This window comes from Sciurus vulgaris, assembly GCF_902686455.1.
Source record: "Sciurus vulgaris genome assembly, contig: HiC_scaffold_177_arrow_ctg1, whole genome shotgun sequence".
In the NCBI taxonomy this organism is placed as follows: domain Eukaryota; kingdom Metazoa; phylum Chordata; class Mammalia; order Rodentia; family Sciuridae; genus Sciurus; species Sciurus vulgaris.
Window position 1 is genome coordinate 1053818 of NW_027632876.1, and position 10026 is coordinate 1063843.

The 10026-nt window shown below is 35.7% G+C and overlaps 1 pseudogene across 1 annotated transcript; it reads left to right on the forward strand.

Annotated features, from left to right (window-relative positions):
* Positions 1-8298: 8298 nt before the first annotated feature.
* Positions 8299-10026, forward strand: LOC306652320 (cleavage and polyadenylation specificity factor subunit 6-like; annotated as a pseudogene). The gene has a single exon. The product of its transcript is annotated as a cleavage and polyadenylation specificity factor subunit 6-like (transcript).

Genomic DNA, 10026 nt, shown 5'->3' on the forward strand with positions numbered 1-10026 from the left:
CAGGATTGTACCACGACATCAGACTATTGCTCAGAATTTTTAAGAAACTAATTTAATAGTTGTTTACAGGACTCATAAAATATGCCCCAAGATAATATTCAATTCATTGCTAAGTATAACTTAGCAATCAGCACAACACTGAAAACAGAAGACAAATGGCAGACATGTAAATGATCATAAAGGTGATGATTTTCACTCACAGATTATCTGTTTTGATTCATTAAAACACTTCTGTAAACATTTCATAAATCTTTCACAGTATCCTCAATAAACTGTCATAATAAAAATAGTACTAAATAACCAGTTGCATAAATCCATTTGTTCATTTATTATTTGTTGAGCACCCAGAATGTGCTGGGTACTGTGTAGGGTCCAAAGTGCAGGAACAGTCCTTGTCCTTGAGAAGCTTCCCATTAGGGGCTGCTCTTCACTGAAAATGATTCAAGTAACTAACAAGGAAAGAGAAGAATGAGAAGCATGACAGTAAAGACTATCAGAATGAAAGAGAAGAGACATCATCTTCACATTTATTTCCCACAATCATTTCTACTTTCACAGTTTATGCACTCCAATTCAGTTTTAAGCTGTATAACTGCCAATGCAAAGCAAGAAGTATAATAAAAAGAAAAAAAAACTGAGACAAAATATATAGTAATAAATAGTGCCCATTTTTAGCTAAATCCATTAAATATGGATTTAGCATATTTTTTAAACTAAGCAACTGTGATGTGAAAAAAATCAACTGTGAAACACAGAACCTGATATTTTTATGAATGAGACATCAGAAGAAAAGGCAGCAATGTGGTCACCATGTGAACCATTTCAGCAAAAGTTGTTGGAGCAGACAAGTCCCAATCATCCTTTTCTTCACTTAAGAGTCATCATTACCAGAACACTTTCACCACTGAAGTTTAACTTTTGGATTCAAATTAGAAATGTCAAGATTAAATCTTTTGAAAAGGTCATGGAATATTAAATGTAATAAAATATTTGATAATGATCTGCTACAGTTGATAGAACTTCATGTAAACAGTGTGGTTCAGTTACATGTGAATCACACCAAGGCAGTTCAGTGGGGTCTCTCATTTACACAGTAAACATCCGCAGCAACCTTGGAAGAAGTCAGATAAACAAAATGACCTGACTCTTAACCCACAGTTTGCTCATGAATATTTGAAACATATGGTAACCTCTTATAAATATTGAAAAGATTTAAAATCCAAAGGATGTGCATCCTACTTAGATTTCATATGAATATAATAAAATTTATTTTGAATCAATAATGGTAAGATATTATGAGATATTCCATTATGTGTTTTTCCAATAATTAGGCAGTAAAAATCATGTCTGAATAGACCAAGATGTACATTCTCAATGAAACATTAAAGTTACCTAAGTTAGGCTTTACCAATCTTCCCAATATTAAAATAATAGCAGCTATTTCTTAAACCAATTAAGCTCAAGTCTTCTTCATCTAGATAGTTAGCCTCATGCAATAATCATAGTTCTAATATGCTTTTGAAAATATAAAAACAAATCATGTTAGAAAAAAGAAATACCTCTGACAAATTTCTCAGAGGATGCTGAATTATGGAAATTTAATACTTGGTCCAATTATCTTTTACTACACAAGAAAATGCAGTATAATTCTATATTCTATGGATAAGAGCATGGTAAAATCATTAACTTGTCAAGGGATGACATTTTCAGGAGGTGTTTACAGGACAAATATTTGCCTGGATGTCATACTACATAATGCACTCCTGGCAAATCAATAAGAGAAAAATAAATATTTCAGCAGAAAAACAGGTGAAGAACATGAATCAAGCAACTCAAAGGATATATAAAGGCCAACATGAAGAAAAAATGAATGTTTCTTCATTTCTTGTCTTCCCCCTAGGTCTCTCTCACTACATTACGTCATTCTTTCTATGAGTTCAGAGACACAGCTGCTTTGTCCATAGCTGTATCCCTAGATTAGCACCCAGGAAGTACTCTCAAAAACATTGTTGAATGAACAAAAGGAGTGAACGAATAAACCTCATTAAAAACTAAAGAAAACAATTTAGAACAGGATTTTAGTTTTTAACCTATAAGATTGGAAAACACAAAAAAAGATGAATAACATCAAACACTGTGGAGGGTGTGAAGAGATGGTACTTGTACTACTTTGGGGAGTGTAACTTCATATAGCTTATTGATGAGAATTTGAAAGACCCCTGAGAATTCATTTAAGAATCTATTGCCACAGTATTCATAGCTGCTCAATTCACAATAGCCAGATTGTGGAACCAAACCTAGATGCCCTTCAATTGATGAATGGATAAAGAAACTGTGGTATATATATACAATGGAATATGACTTAGCCATAAAAATAATAAAATTATGGCATTTGCAGGTAAATGGATGAAATTGGAGAATATCATGCTAAGTGAGATAAGGCAATCTCAAAAAACCAAAGGATGAGTAATCTTGCTGATAACCGGTTAATGAAACATAATGGGTGGTGGGATGGGGCAAAAATGGAGGAAGGAGGGACTCTATAGAGGGATAAGAGGGGTGGGAGGGGTTGGGGGAAGAAAAAGATAACAGAATGAATCAAAAACTATTACCCTAGGTAAATGTATGCTTACATAAATGGTATGCCTCTATTTCATGTACAAACAGAAACAAGATGTATCCCATTTCTTTACAATAAAAATGAATTAAAAATTTCTTAAAACTAATCTATCCTACAAATTAAAGCAGAGTTACATAATGCTATATGTGCTGGAATATTTACCAAAACACTACTTGTGACAGCAATACATATATATATATATATATATATATATATATACATACATATATATATATACACACATACATATAATAATGTGGGAATATATGTACTAGGATGTAGAAAGATGTCAGAATACTCAGGGGAAAATGTAAGCAGCAAAATATGTACAGTCTAGTATGTTGATTTTAAGTCATTTGGGTGTAAACTGAGTTTTCCTTGTTTTTTTCATATTTTTATCGATCAATTGTATATCATCTGTTTGAAGTGTCTGTTCAGTTCCTTAGCCCATTTATTGATTGGGTTATTTGTTTTTTAGATATTGAGTTCTTTGAATTCTTTATAGATGTCTAGACTTCAGTTAGGCAAAAGAGGATAACTCAGAATTTAAATATTTCTTAAAGAGAAACAGCTTATCATTGCCTTGGTATATATACTCTTCAAACATTAAAAGTGCATAAACAGTGCATGTGTATATGTGTATGTTCAAGATTTGAATCACCTAGTAACCATGTACAGTGTCTTATAATATATGTCAAGAAAAATTGTGCAATAAAAGTAGCAATATTATGGTTATCCTTAATAGAAAAAGAAGGAGAAATGGACAAGGAGTCAGGTTACTCTTATTGTCCCCTAAATTTTATTGTGGGCTCCTAAATAATTCCCTGTTTCTAGACTTCACTTATAAAATAAAAGGCATAGACTATACATTTTGTAAATTTCTTTCTAACCTTAATATCCCACTATGTAAATATATTAAAATATATTGATTTATGCAAGGATGGTTTTAAAAATCTTTACCACATACATTTCATTCATGTTTGACGGGAAAAAAACTACTAAAATTAGGGTCAAATATAATAACTGTTTAGGTGAAATTTACTATTTAAAAGGAAATAAAATTATAAGTCCTCCCAGAAAACTTCTGGTTGTGAATCATAACACAGCAGTCACCTTATTCTGATGTTTATATAGATGGCATAAATTTCATCCAACAAAAGCAAAATAAAAGTGCTGTTTTCTGTAAGATAATTGTGGTAACTTGTTTTTATGCCAACTTATCCCTAGGTATAGATAATAAAATAGGAATTTTTAGATGGTAAACAGTCTGGGAACTGACTCCTCAAACCAAAAGTTCTACCAGATTACTCATATCAAAGAAACTCATAACTAAACCTCTTCTCCCTGACAGGACAGAGAAAACACATTTTAACTGTTGTTCTAATAAGGTTTGATATTTAATGGGAAGAGAAGGGAAGTTAAGAAGCAAAATTGAAGAATTAAAAAAAAAAAACACTTTTGTACATCTAATGATAATTAAGGGATGTAATTGATATTCAAAAATTTATATTGAATCTGTAATACCAGCAAATAGGTAGAAAACCTATTGGAGTCAGTTGTGCATACATACATCTTGTATAGAACATAGAGAAATATGTATGTCTGCCTGTGAAATGAGCAGAAAACAGTGCAAATACTTTATAGAACACATATTTACTGCAGGGAATAAACGCATATAATCATATAACCATCTTTTCTTTATGTTTACTTCTTAACATTTACTTTGTTCACCAATAAAATAGGAATTTTCAAGCTGTTTGACAATAAATACACAGTCAAAAGTACCACAGAAAAAATGATAAGAACTGAGTATTAAAAAAAACTCAGTATTTTCTAGAAAATAACGTTATCAAAGAAAAAGTGAAGCATTTTAATGCAGGTCATTCTTTCAGTGTGTGGCTAAGAGATGATCCAGAAAATCTATCAGGAAAAAGTCATATTGGATCTGGGGAGATGCAGATTTGGGCATAAGCTACTCGATGGCAGCAACACTTCAATTTTACTCACTTCTCATTCCCTTGGAGATCATTATTCAAAAATGCATGTGGAATAAACAAAGTTATTAGATTAAAATGTATGTTATAGGGATCATCCTTTATACCAAAAGGTAGTTTTACTTTTTATGTTAAATTATAATAACCATGGTGCATCCTAAAGTCAAATATGCCCTCAGAAGGAAATAAAACTCTCAAGTGAATAAACACTTGGTAAGTGTCAGAAAAACCAAAGCCTACTGAAGTTTTTGTGTGCAGCACCTTACAAAGCACTTGGAAAAATTTCAAACATCCTGCAAGAGAAAATTCCAAGTGAAACTCAATCCATGTAGGTGTTTGTTTTGCGTGAGCTAGAGCATTTTTATAAAATGTAATTTTAATTGGTGGCAGATATAAAATAGCACTTTGTAGTTATGCTACATATTCATTCATGAATAGAATTCAGAACATTTAATTAATAAACTCCTAATGCTACTGGAAAATTTTACATTATGATAACATTGGGTTCAGTGAAATTGCTCCATCTTGTCTCCCCATCCTTACAATGTTACTAGATAAATCCACTGATGGTCTTCATAATTTGGCTGGTCATCTATAAAACACATCCCATGTGGGTTGAAGATAACATTCTGAATGGGTGGGAGCTTAGATACACTTTAAACTCTTCAAGACAAATGAGCCAATTTAGGTATGCAATTCTGTAGATACATGCTAACAGTCACAAACATCACCTTGGGCACACTCTCTGGCTGTTACTTACAGACTGGCTGAGGACACCAGGAGAATGGAATGAGATGCCAGTTTACATATCACCCTTTCTGTCTCCCCACTGAGGATATAAAGTTGTAGACCCTTCTTCCCGCCCTCACTTTGGGCTATCTGAATTGAGATTTATTGCCCTTTTTAGGATTAAAGATAATTTTAATAATTTAGCATGCTCCTTAGGTATTTCTCTGCATGCTACAGGATTTTTCAGTTACAATTGTTTTGCAGCTCTTGGCAAATACATTTCCAAAGGAGAATCAACAAACACAAATTTAATAAAGTGATTCTGCAATTGGAATATAAACTTAATAATAACTTCAATTATTGAGAACTTTATTTCAGAATAAAATATACTTTTACGTAGTCTCTATCCTACATGAACAAGCCATGACAGTAATTTACTCATGAATAACATTTATTATGACTGTAGTCTAGGTCAGATTTATGCTGTATTGTGAAATTTTTATTGTGACAATTAAAGATTCACATGCAATTGTAAGAACAAAGTCCCCTTGTTCAATTTGCTCCACTAGTAACATTTTATAAAACTATGGTTTAAATAGCAGAACCAGGATACTGATATTGATAAAAATCCACCTAACTCATTCAGATTTCCCAGATTTACTTGTATTTGTCTGTGTGTATTAAGTTCTAAACAATTTTATTAGCAGTTGCTTAATGCATATACATGCACATACAGTCAAGATACTGAACAGTTCAACACCCCAAGGATCCCTCTTGTTGTCTTTTCTCTATGTACCTCCTTATACCCACCTCCCTCCCACCCCATTTCCCTTGCTTACATTCTGACAACCACTCTCTATCCTCCACTTCTATAATTTCCTCAAGAGTGTCATGTACATGGAAACATACAGCATATAACTGGAGGGGACTGACTCTTTCACTTGACATTACTGCGTGGAGATATACCCAGTTAGCCACATGTATTAACAATCCCTTTCTGTTTACGGTTGAGCAATATTCCAAGTATGTATGTACCAAAGCTTGTTACTGCTGAGATATTGGAAAAAAGAAGTTTGTTTCTCTGCTTCTCACTTAAAATTCTCCAATTCACTCAATTTGATTTCTGCCCATAATGCTCCACAAATATCACATAAAATCACTAAAACCTCCAAATTTCCATATTCAATGGACAATTTTAATATTTAGATTTTTTCAGCCTTTCCGAAGCAACTGATGTTACTGACCACTCATCCCTCCCCTAAAATTCTCTTCTCCCTTAGTTCTAATCAAACTCTTCTCTTCTGGTCCTCTTCTAAATTTTGTTTTTGTCTACTTTTGTAGACTCTTACCCTCCTCATCCCAGTCCTTACTGTGGATATCCTCCCCGCACTCCATCTTTGTGTTTTCACTTCTTAACACTTCACACATTCCAGTGTAAATACCCACATTCATGCCTTCCACTGCTCACTACATGCTGAAGACTCCAGTCAACATCTTTCTCCTAAACTACAGGTCCACAAAATGGATAAATGTTTGCATTCTAACTTAGCATATGTGAAACTAAACTCATTACTCCCTTTCTTTTCACATTGACTGACCTAGTTCCAACCACCTCCTTCACTTCTTATCATCACTAACTCTATGCCTGGCACCACAACTAAAACTTCAGATTCATCTCAACTTCTTTTATTTTACCTTCCATATCTAATTCAAAACTTCAGATTCATCTCAACTTCTTTTATTTTACCTTCCATATCTAATCAAGCACTCAATCCCATATACTCTATCTTTAAAATATTTCTTTAGTTTACACACTCCTCTTACTCCCTGCCAATAACTTCTTAGTTCAAGCTATCATTATTTCTTATTTCTCTTGGATCATTACAATAGATTTTCTTCTGGTATCTCCATTCTATTCTCCAAACTTCTGCTAAGGTACATTTACCTAGCTGCAATTGGCTCCCCACTGCCTACTTGCACAAAGACAATTTTTTTTAGCAAGCCACATAAGACCCCTTTAAAATCTACCCCTGTATATTCCATTTTTTTCTCACTTCTTGTACCTCTGCATTCTGTGGTCTCGTTATACCAAATTACTTGTAGTTCCCAACATACTGCTTCACAAACTGGTGATTCAATGTACAAATAAGGAGTCTGGAGAGCTTTCTGAGGGAAACAAAATGGTAGATGGGATTTCCAAAAGGTCAAAAGAGTTGAAATCACTAACCAATTTAGTATTTGGAGGGGAAAATGCTTGAAAGTATTCTAAATTTAACATAAAGAACAAATAATTTAAAAATTTAATATAAAATTTATCTTGTCCAAAGATAATAGCCTTCTAGTTTCTTCAAACATGGAGTACAAAATTCAAATATTCTCCTAGAAAGACCAGAAAAAGCAATGAAATCATTGATACAGTCTTTCTAGATATTTAAATATAACACAAAAAAGTCTGACTTATGAACTAGAGATCTTTTTTCTCTCCAATGAAACTTTATATGCCAGGAAAAAGGAAATGAAATTTTCTAAACATTAAATAGCACGTATTAGCAGCTCTTTGAATATTTGATACTATTTTCTCAGATGTGCAAGATTCCCAATGATTTGGTTTTACACTTTCATTGCTGTGTCTTCAAGCAGTGATGAAAGAACTTTAATCCATACTACCAGTGTATTTTTCTGCTGATCCACAGGGTAGTAGTGTATTTCAAAATAAGGTCCTCACTGTGTCAATATAACTAAGTATCCAAAAGCCTGCAGAAATTAGCTGCTCCTTTCTGCATACCCACAAACATAAGAATACTAAATTCCGAGGGTGACAGGATACTAAAGAAATCCCCATCATGACAAATAGCATGATACTTGTAGGGAGGAGTGATAAGAAATATGTCAATGAGGCTAGATCTGCTGCTGCTACTGAGGCAGGTAGAACTGCAGGAGGTGGCTGATGGAGGTGGCGGTGGCCGAGGCCAAGGGAAAGATGGTGGATGGTGTGAACCACATAGACATTTATGCGGGTGTGGGCGAAGAGTTCAACCAGGAAGCGGAATATGGTGGGCATGATTGATAGATTTCTATGATGATGTCATCTCTCCATCTGCAAATAATGGAGATGCCCCAGAAGAAAGGGATTACATGGATACTCTCCCCCCAACTGTTGGTGATGATGTGGGTAAAGGAGCAGCACCAAATGTTGACTGTACCTATACTGGAAAAAGAATTGCATTACATATTGGAAATCTAACATGGTGGACAACAGATGAAGACTTAACTGAAGCAGTTCATTATTTGGGAGTAAATGATATTTTGGAGATAAAATTTTTTGAAAATCTGGCAAAAGACCTATCAAAGGGGTTTTCCCTTGTTGGTGTTGGATCTGAGGCATCATCAAAAAAGTTAATGGATATGTTGTCTAAGAGAGAACTTCATGATCAGAATCCTGTTGTAACTCCCTGCAATAAACAGTTCCTTAGTCAATTTGAAATGCAGTCCAGGAAAACTACAAAATCAGGACAGATGTCTGGGGAAGGTAAAGCTGGTCCTCCAGGAGGCAGTTCATGAGCAGCATTTCCACAAGGTGGTAGAGGACAGGGCCATTTTCCAGGGTCTATTCCCAGTGGGGACAGATTTCCTGGGCCAGTAGGACCAGGAGAGCCATCCCCACCTTTTCCAGCTGGACAGACTCCACCCCATGGGCCCTTAGGTCCTCCAGGCCCACCTGGCCCACCAGGTCCTCCACCTCCTAGTCAGGTTCTGCCTCCTCATCTAGCTGGGCCTCCTAATTGAGGAGATTGCCCTCCACCACCAGTTCTTTTTCCTGGTCAGTGTCCATTGGGTCCACTTCCTCCTGGGCCTCCACCTCCAGTTCCAGGTCATGACCCCCTTCCTGGGTCACCACCTCCACAACAGGGACCACCTTCACCTCCAGGACCTTTTCCACTTCACCCACCTGGTCCACTTGGGCCGCCCCTTACACTTGCTGCTCCTCCACATCTTCTGGGACCACCTCCAGGTGCCCTACTGCCAGCTTCACATGTGAATCTGGGTTTCTTTCCTCCTCCAGCTAACAGCGGCATGCCTACATCTGATAGTTGAGATCAACCACCAACAGACCCATATGGGTGACCTCCACCATATGATAGGGGTGACTATGGCCCTCCTGGAAGGGAAATGGATACTGAAAGAACCCCATTGAGTGAAGCCAAGTTTGAAGAAATCATGAATAGAAATAGGGCAATCTCAAGCAGTGCTATTTCAAGAGCTGTGTCTGATGCCAGTGCTGCTGATTCTGGGAGTGCTATTGAGACACTGGTAACTGCGATTTCTTTAAGTAAACATTCCAAAGCTTGCTAATGATCATTGCAAAGTTCTTATTAGCTCTTTGCAAGATTGCCTTCATGGAATTGAATCTAAATCACATGGTTCTGGATCAAGATGTGAATAATCAAGAGAGAGGGACCATAGTAGATCACAAGAAAAGAGCTGGTGTCCCCAAGTAGAGATCGCCATGATGATTATTATAGAGAGAGAAGTAGGGAACAAGAGAGACACCGGGATCATGACCGAGACCGTGACTGAGAACATGACCGAGAGTGAGAGTATCGTTATCGTTGGAAGCTGAAGGAAGAGGAACACCTTCTAAGACAAAACCGTCATCATGGGGAAAAAATGACGCTTGTCTAG